This window comes from Dermochelys coriacea, chromosome 7 (assembly GCF_009764565.3).
Source record: "Dermochelys coriacea isolate rDerCor1 chromosome 7, rDerCor1.pri.v4, whole genome shotgun sequence".
Lineage (NCBI taxonomy): Eukaryota > Metazoa > Chordata > Testudines > Dermochelyidae > Dermochelys > Dermochelys coriacea.
The window spans coordinates 125412904-125421520 of NC_050074.1; positions in this window are offsets into that span (position 1 = coordinate 125412904).

Genomic DNA, 8617 nt, shown 5'->3' on the forward strand with positions numbered 1-8617 from the left:
TGCAGATATGTCACTCCCAGAGGTGAACCTTTATCTCTGGTCTGACATTCATCCCCGCATTGTATGTTGTGTTTTTAGGAAACATACAATATGCATGTAAATAATTGGCCAATTTGTTGCAAATCCAATTGTAATGTTTTCACAAAAGTTATAAGCCAGTTACAAATGAAGAAGTTGATAGGAACTTTGGTTGGGTGTTTGGTCAAAGAAGTATAGGAAAAATGGCTACATTTACCAAAAGTTGGTTTACAGCTATATAAAAAAATGGTTATGATTTTTGTTGAGTCTTTTGTACAGCAGCAATGTGGCTTGATAGGCTTTAATGGAATTGGAGAACTCTGGCAGTGGCTAGAAGCTCTTCACTTCCTCTCCTTCCTAATTCCCATAGTCCCTCGTGGAATGGAGATCCCTTCCTTGGGTGGCCAGCCCTTACACTGAGCACGTTTGTGGAAACACACAAAATGGTGCCTGGTGCTTATGTTAGCCCAAAATGGTACCCAGTGTTGTATGTTGCCTCAACAATCTTGTACCTATCATGACAATAGCTTTGCTTTAAAAAACTCTACTGTGTATGCAAATAATGTGGATGATGTCTATTGAACTAAGCAATATTTGAACCATTAGTGCTCTATTCAACTTACATGGAAAAGTGCTACAGCGAGGGCCGCGGAAGGATTTTTCGGAGGCAGGGGCATTACATCCTAGTCTGAATCATCCATGAATGGCATTTGAAAAAAGAGGCCGGGCGTTACTCTGAGATGCAGCCACTATAGTGCATCTTGTTCTCTTTTCACTTGCTTGCTATTGTGCACAGAAATCTCGGCTGGAAAGAGCCGAAAGTCCCATTTTTAAATTTTCTATGATCAGACTTCACTGCAAGTGCTCTGAGTAAGCAGCATGGTTCACCCTTAGTGAAATGTTGTGTAAGTGGTGATGTAATCCATTGCACCTGGACGGTGGAACTGTAAAAAGTTGTTATTTATGATAATGAAAATATTTGCATGGATTGAGCAAGCATTGTTGTTCATGCTGATTGCCAGCGACACCAATAGGTCAGCATTCCTGAGGGTTTGTATGATCGGACACCCTGCTTTGCACAGATAGGAAGTTCCTTCATACATTTCTGCACAGAATTGCTGCATAATCTGGCACTGTCTGCCTCTCCCTGAGGTGGTTTGTGTATCTAATCCTGACACAACCAACCACTGTCCTGAACTTCCATGTGGAGGGGGAACTCTGCTCGCGGGGAGTGTGCAGAAGGGCCAATTACATTGTTTAATAGATTCAGAGCTTTTTCAGGCCAGAGGGGACTGTCAGCTCACCTGGTCGTAGCTTCTGTATATCACCATTGAATTTCATCCAGTTACTCCTGTACTGAGCCCAGTGCCAACTTCTGTTTGACTAAAATACACCTTCTAGAATGGTGCCCACTCTTGGCTTGAAAGCAGCAAGAGAGGGCGAATCCATCACTCACCGTGTAGCTTGTTCCAGCAGCTAATCACCCGCACTGTTAAAAACAGGGGCCTTATTTCTCATGGGCACATGCCTGGCTTCAGCTTCCGGACAGGTTCTTGTTCTGCCTTTATCTGCTAGGTTAAAGAGCCCTTTGAGTACCCACTGCTTTGTCTCCACGAAGGTCAGTCTACACCATCGTCAAGTCCCATCTCAATCTTCTTTCTGATTGGTTAAACAGATTGAGCTCGTTAAGTTTACCACTGTCAGGTGTTTTCTCTAGCCCTTTTTTGTGGTCCTCTCCGGTGCCCACTCTGATTTTTCAACATTCTTTTTCAAATGTGGACCCCAGAACGGGATGCAGTCTTCTAGCATCGGTCTCACCAATGCCATAGACAAAGAGACAATCACCTCCCTGCTACTCATTACTTCTTTTTTTACGTCCCAGGATCACATTAGCCCTTTTTGCCACAGCATCACACTGGGAGCTGGTGTTCAATTGCTTGTCCACTTCATTAATGACTTGAATGATGGAGTGGAGAGTGTGCTTATAAAATCGGCAGATGACACCACAGTGAGAGGGGTTACAAGCACTTCAGAGGACAGGATGAGAATCCAAAATGAGCACAACAAACTGGCAAATCGGTCTGAAACCAACAAGTTTAAATGTAGTAAAGACACGTACTTTTAAGAAGGAAAAATCCAATGCACAAATACAGTACAGGAAATAACTGGGTAGGCTGTAGTAAAGCAGGAAAGGATCTGGGGTTAATAGTGGATCACAAATCGAATATGAGCCACCAGTGTGATGCAGTGGTGAGAAAAGATACTATCATTCCAGTGTGTATTAACAGGAGAGTTGCATGTAGGACGCGGGAGGTCATGGTGCTGCTCTAGCTGGCACTGGGGCAGCCTCAGCTGGACTACTGTGTCCAGTTTTGGGCTCCACACTTTAAAAAAGAGACAAGCCGGACAGAGTAATAAAAATGACAAATGGTTTTGAAAACCTGCCATACAAGCAAAGGTTTAAAACACTGCTCATGTTTACTCTTGAGAGAAGATGACAGGGGGAGGGGACCTGCTAACAGTCTTCACATCTGTGAAGGACTGTTCTCCATGTCCACTGATGTTCCGACAAGAAGTAATTGGCTTAATCGGCAGCAAGGGAAATTTAGGTTGGATAGTAGGAAAAACTTTCTAATGCTAAGGCTAGCTTAGCTCTGGAACAGGGTTCCCAAAGGAGAGCGTGGAAACCCGTCATTGGAGGTTTTTGAGAACAGGTTAGAAAAACGCCTGATACAGGATCAGGCGATGATGACATCGACCCTACCAAGACCCTGTCCAGGGATTATTTCATCTTCATCTGTCGTAATGAGAAGATGAAATAGAGTTACCTTGTGTTGGGTGCAACACCTTCCGTGTTAGAAAATTATTGTTATCATTTTTAGTAATTGGAATGATGTTTTATTGCTGGCTACATGAGACCTCTGCCACATGTCTACCAAACTCCTCCATAACTGCAACCTTTCCGTCAACACCTTACAGACACTGCTTAAGCAGTAATTCATCCTGTTCTCCGCTTTGATTCAATGGCTAGGAACAGACGCCCACTTGGGCCCCATTCTGGGCTTTGTTAGTTAGCACATGGAGCCAAATGCATTCAAGATCCTGTGGTTCTGAGTGACCAATAACTGCAAAACAGATAATGGTGTAGAGTGCTCCCCCATACACACACCTTTTACCCCTCTACTCCTCCTAAACAGGTTATAACCAGTCACGAGACAGGTCCAGTTGTATACTTTTTTCCCTCATAAATAAGAATTTCTAGTTCCTCTTACTTGTGACCCAGACTCCTAGCATTGGTAGACACGCAACTGAAAAATTTCTTCTCTTCAGGCTCTTTGCCACAGCAGTTCAATTTGATGACACCTTGAGTTTGTACCTCGTTTGCCTCCTTAGCACTCCTCCCTTGCATTGGTTGTGTAATGCCCTCCTAGCTGCTCCAGCTAGTCTCCAACCAAGCAGAGTAGCCTCTCTACCTGAGAGATGCCAGCCATCCCGTTTGTACAGCCCCCCTCTCCTACTGGAACGGGGCCCAGTGTTCCACAGAACCAAAACCTTCAGCCTCACACCAGTCACACAGCCAACAGTTCATCTGCAGTATTGTCTCCCGTTTCTCATTCATTGGACCAATAGGATCTCTGAGAAGATCACTTGGACTTTCCCTTTATTCCTCTCCCTTTGAGGTACCTGAGGTCTTCTATAATCTGCGTGGCTCCATGTGATGCTGTGTCATTGGTTCCAATGAGTATCATCATCAGTGGAGATTTACCAGACAACTTCATAATCCTGTCTAATCCTGTGGTTACATCTCATAGCCTCATTCCAGGGAGACAGCACACCTTCCCATTGTCCTTGTGTGCCTCGCTGAATTCTCTGGCCACTCATCTTAATATAGCATTACCAATTATGAGTTTTTGCATTCTTAGGATGGGTGAAGAACCTCTCTTGGTTGCTGCTTATTTCATCTGTCAAGGACACCCATCAGGTACACCCCCTGTAGCTTTCTCTTCCATGCCTCCAGAGACAAGTTCTTCTCTAGCTGACTAGCTGGGTATCTGAAAATGTTTCGATACTACTAGCCAGATTGCTTGGCTCCTGGCTCTCTTTCCCCTCTTCATCACAAATCGTGTGTTGGCTTCATTGGTTTGTATTCTCTGCAATTCCCTTACTGACGATCCTTCCCCTTGTGGTGTCTGTGACAATGATTTCCAAAACTGGTTGGCCAAGAAGTCTTCATTTTCTCCCATGCTGCACAGTATTGCTTCCAGACCGTGTCTTTTCTCCGCTAATATGGCCAGCAGCTTGCAGTTCAGAGACTGGAAAGCTGGTCTGTCTTCCAGCAAAAAGGAAAACACACTCCAGGCAAGCCACAGCACTTGTTCCTTCATCCTGAGCTGGGATAGAGCTGGAGCTCGAACAGGAACCAGACTGCCTCTCTAAACTCCCACCAAAATCCACCCAGTTCACCACTTCTCTGCACCTAGCCATCGACTCACTGCTCACCCCCACTTTTACAAACCGGAGGGAAGAGCCACACCGAGATTTTCAACACAGGTTCAGTTCAACACCCCAAGGGTCAGGGCACCAAGGCTCTCTCTGAGACACACACAGACCTGTCTCACCGAGCCCGTTCAGGAGCCCAGCCACACAACCCTGCCAGAGAACAAACACACACAGCACTCGCCAAGGCCCTCTGCCAGCAGGCATAGGATCCGCAGCTTCCCCCCCGCCCCTGGACCTCTGGTCTCCATCTGCCCTACTAAGGGATGTCTGTGTGTTGGGGAGGGGTGGGGGCGAAGGGCTGGGGACATAGGCCACAACTGTTCTCACTGAACCAATGTCGCGGCAGGGTGTTCCTTGTCTCAGCGACAGCAAACTGGTGTAACAGCTCTGGGCCATGTCCCTTGGGGTGACCGAGTTCATCACAGCCAGCCAGTCAAACGCCAGCTGCTTAGTCAAATGCCATATTCCAGATGGAGCTGTGGTGGGGTGGGCCAGCTGGCCCCATGCCCCACAACAAAGAGTAACGGGAGAGCCTTGTCCCAGCTCCTTCAGACTGGCCTGCCAGCCAGGGGGCCATGTCATGTGGGGTGGCGCAGGACAGCCACAGCCCAGTTCCTTATTTGCTTATTTAATTAATAAATAAACCTGTAAGCAGGCGTTTCAATTCTGATCACTTTCAAGCCTGGTAAGTGGACACGTGCTGTGACTAACGATTTACTAACTAAAGTTACTAGCGATTGAAGCTGACCGTGATATTTTACAGATAATTTTGACCTTTGAATAACGAACTGGGAGCCATGGATAAGCCATGGATAAGGGCATATGGACCAACTTCACCCTGTCTGCCCCAGTCCAGCCTCTCCCTGCCTCATACTCTCGGTCTCAACAACTGTAAATCTCTCCCTGGCAGCCTGCCCCCAAGTTATTGTTTAACTTCTCCCCCCTTTGGTCCTCGGCTGACTCTGCTGGTGCTGGGGAGATGAGGTCACAACTTGCCAATCGTGTTGTGCTGGAGCCCGGGTTCCCCTTGGGTTTCCTGTTTGGACCCTGTTATTTGTGGCTCTGTGAGAGCATTGGGGGTTGGGGGGTTAACGGAGACACGGTGCACATTTTAGCAGAGAGGGTGATCAGTCTCTGGAATCATTTACCCAGGGTCGGGCCGGATTCTCTACATCGAGTCTGGCTGTTTTTTTAACCGCTCGGCTCTAGGGGTCATTCAGGGACACCCGCAGGCCTGTGCTACCAGGGGTCACGCCAGCTGATCACTGCTGGCCTTGGAATCCAGGAATCGTCAGCTCGCCCCAGTTCCCCCACCCCGCCCAAGACAAAGGAAATTGGCTTTGGGTGGAAGCTGATGTCATTTGCAAAGTGAGGACCACCCAGTTGGGGCGCAGAACCAGCATCACGTAACCCAGTTGACCAAGTGAGGGGTTCAGGCAGGGCACCCTGGATGCCCCCCCGCAAGGAACCCGTGCTCATGCCGCTCCCTGGAGCCAGCAACCAAGTCAGCCCAGCCACATGTGCAGTGAGGCGTGCGGCCCTCCACAGGCCAACCCGCCCTGCTCTGCACCTCAACTTCCTCCCCTGTGACCTGGGGCTGAGGATACTGACCCCACTGCTGAGGCTTCACCCATTAGCACTGCTCAGTATCGACCCTTCCCCTAAACCCCCCCCCGGCTCTTTGCAAACGTCAGAGCCTCATCTCCTGCATGCCCCGATGAAGAGGGGACGAGTTAGCAGCCCAAGCTCACAGCTAGGGAAGCCACGGCAGGCTCCCTGTGAGGGAACCTGCTGTCCTCGTTCAGTGATAGCAGAGAGGCAGTGCTTACCTGGGTACGGAGCTCTAGGCTGGATGCCAGGGTGATGGGCTCCACAGAGACTCTCCTGCCTCTGTGCTGCCACCCCAGTCTCACGCTCACCCTCGTCTGTCTGTGCCCTTGCCCTGTAATAGTGGAAGGAGGCCACAGACCTGTGCAACTGCAAGCAATGTCCCCTCCCCCCAGTCAGTGCATCTTCTACCAGGACCCCACCCTGTAGCATTACACCATGAAGTCTGAGTGCCTGACCCCAGGCAACAGGTGACAACACCCCCTCCCCACTCCTGGCCTTATGAGAGATGGGGCCTTCCTGACCCCTGCAGCAAGCCGTCAAGCCCTGAAGCATGAGAGCTGATTGGGCCAAGCTCAGCATTTGAGCTGGCTGGAGGGCAACAACACCCTTGTGTGGCAACGTTTGGGGTTTGTTCCACACAGGGATGGAACCAGCCCGTCAAACATTCTCCCGGCCTGGAATGGCATCCAAACGGCCATTTCTCAAGTGAAAGCCTGAGTTTCTCGACCCCTTCCTCGCTGCCATTCCTCGCGCATTTCCCCCCACCACCCCACCCCGTGACTCAAGAACCCTGGGCGAAACAACCCCTCCCAACACAAAGGTCAGCAAAGCCACTGCAGCCTGGATTTAACAGCCCTGTGGGTTTCAGTGCCGCGCCCTTCAGGCTGAAATGTTCCACTCAGCTTTCCTGAGCCACAGGCTTCTCCAGCCATGTGCGTGCCAGTGCCTGTCTGCTGGCCGGCCCAGCTCACACGGGACTCTGGCAGCCAGGGGAGCTGGAACTAGGGGTGCTGGGGGAGCGGCAGCACCCCCAGCTCAGAGTGGCTTCCATCACATATAGGGATCAGTGGCTTGCAGCACACCCCCTCCTCCCCACACCGATACAAACTGCTCCAATGCCACTGCTGGCAGCCTGCCTCAGCCCACAGGATGGGCCCAGCCCATGGGGAGCAGCATGGGGGCAGGATGCAACTTCCCATTGAGCTGCAGCTGTTTAATTCCTCCCTGCGGGGGGTGGGGTGGAGGATGCAGCCTGACAGCCCACCCACCCCCGGCTAGGCTCCACTTGCTGCCAATGACCGTGAAGCAGTTGGATCCGAGCCACCCCCAAATAGATATAGTCGGTCTGATCCTGCTCGGACCCTGGTGTGAACCCCACAACTCCTGATTTCCCACAGTGACTGTGAGACCAGCATCAAGCCCTGCTCACTCTCTGATTCACACCCCCCCTCCCCAGGTGCATGCACACACGCGTGACCATGCACACACGCTCCCTGCTGCTCCCTGCTAGTGTTCGAGCTAGGGGAGTGCCTAGGTTGTGATTGGAGCTCTGCACTGGGCCCATTTCCTCTTCTGTTCCATGAAGGAGGCAGGATGGCTCCCAAAGCAAACAAGCCCAGCCAAGCCAGCCCATCTCTGGCCGACTCAGCAGGGCCTGGCATGTGTGGAATTTGCAAGGGCATTTTCTGGTCTAGGCTACGGAGCCTGCCCGTGAGAACAGAGTGTGGGGGGGGGGCGTTCGGGACACCAGCTGGATCTTCCCCACCCTTCAATAGAGGGGCACAATCCTACACAAATTGCAACTGGCCCAGGGAAAAGGGAAGTGTATGTAGACTGGGGTCTCCAGGGCAGGGACTGGGTCTCACCACAGTTTCTGCGCAGTGTGGGTCTCTGACCCCCCATTGGGGTCTGTGCAGCACCCAGCCCACAGGGTCTCTGACCCTTCCAGTCAGGGTCTGGGCCTGGCTCAGCCAGAGCCCCTAGGCACAACCCTACTGCAGGAATGCTGCTCATGCGGAAGGCTAGGCCAAAGTCTGGGTGCCCACAGAACATGGTGGGGATTTACAGTTTGAAGAGGCAACATGAAATCTGGGTTCTTGTTTGTTCTGTGGTTTGCTTCTTGCTGGCTTGTTCTTCCCCTGAGCGAGATGCAGCTGGTGCCCCTATTTGCCAGAGGTCTCCCTTGAAGGTCCCCTGAGATGCCTGCAGGCACCTCTCAGCCCTTCCCTGGAGAGGGCAGGGCCTTTGACTCCTAACACCAGAGATTTTCTCCCACCTGTTTGCTCTGGTGCTTGAGCTAAGGCATTGTGAATGAGAAGCAAACAGCGTTTGCAGCTCCCTAAATAGCCCCTCCTCCCCCTTGCCCTGTGGGCTTTCAGCTGCAAGGCCAGGAAGGGGTCAAACCTCCCAGCTCGCCAGAGTCACCCAGAAACCTGGGAACTGGGACCCGGACTACTAACAACCCACCCCCGCCAGACTGAGTCAGCCC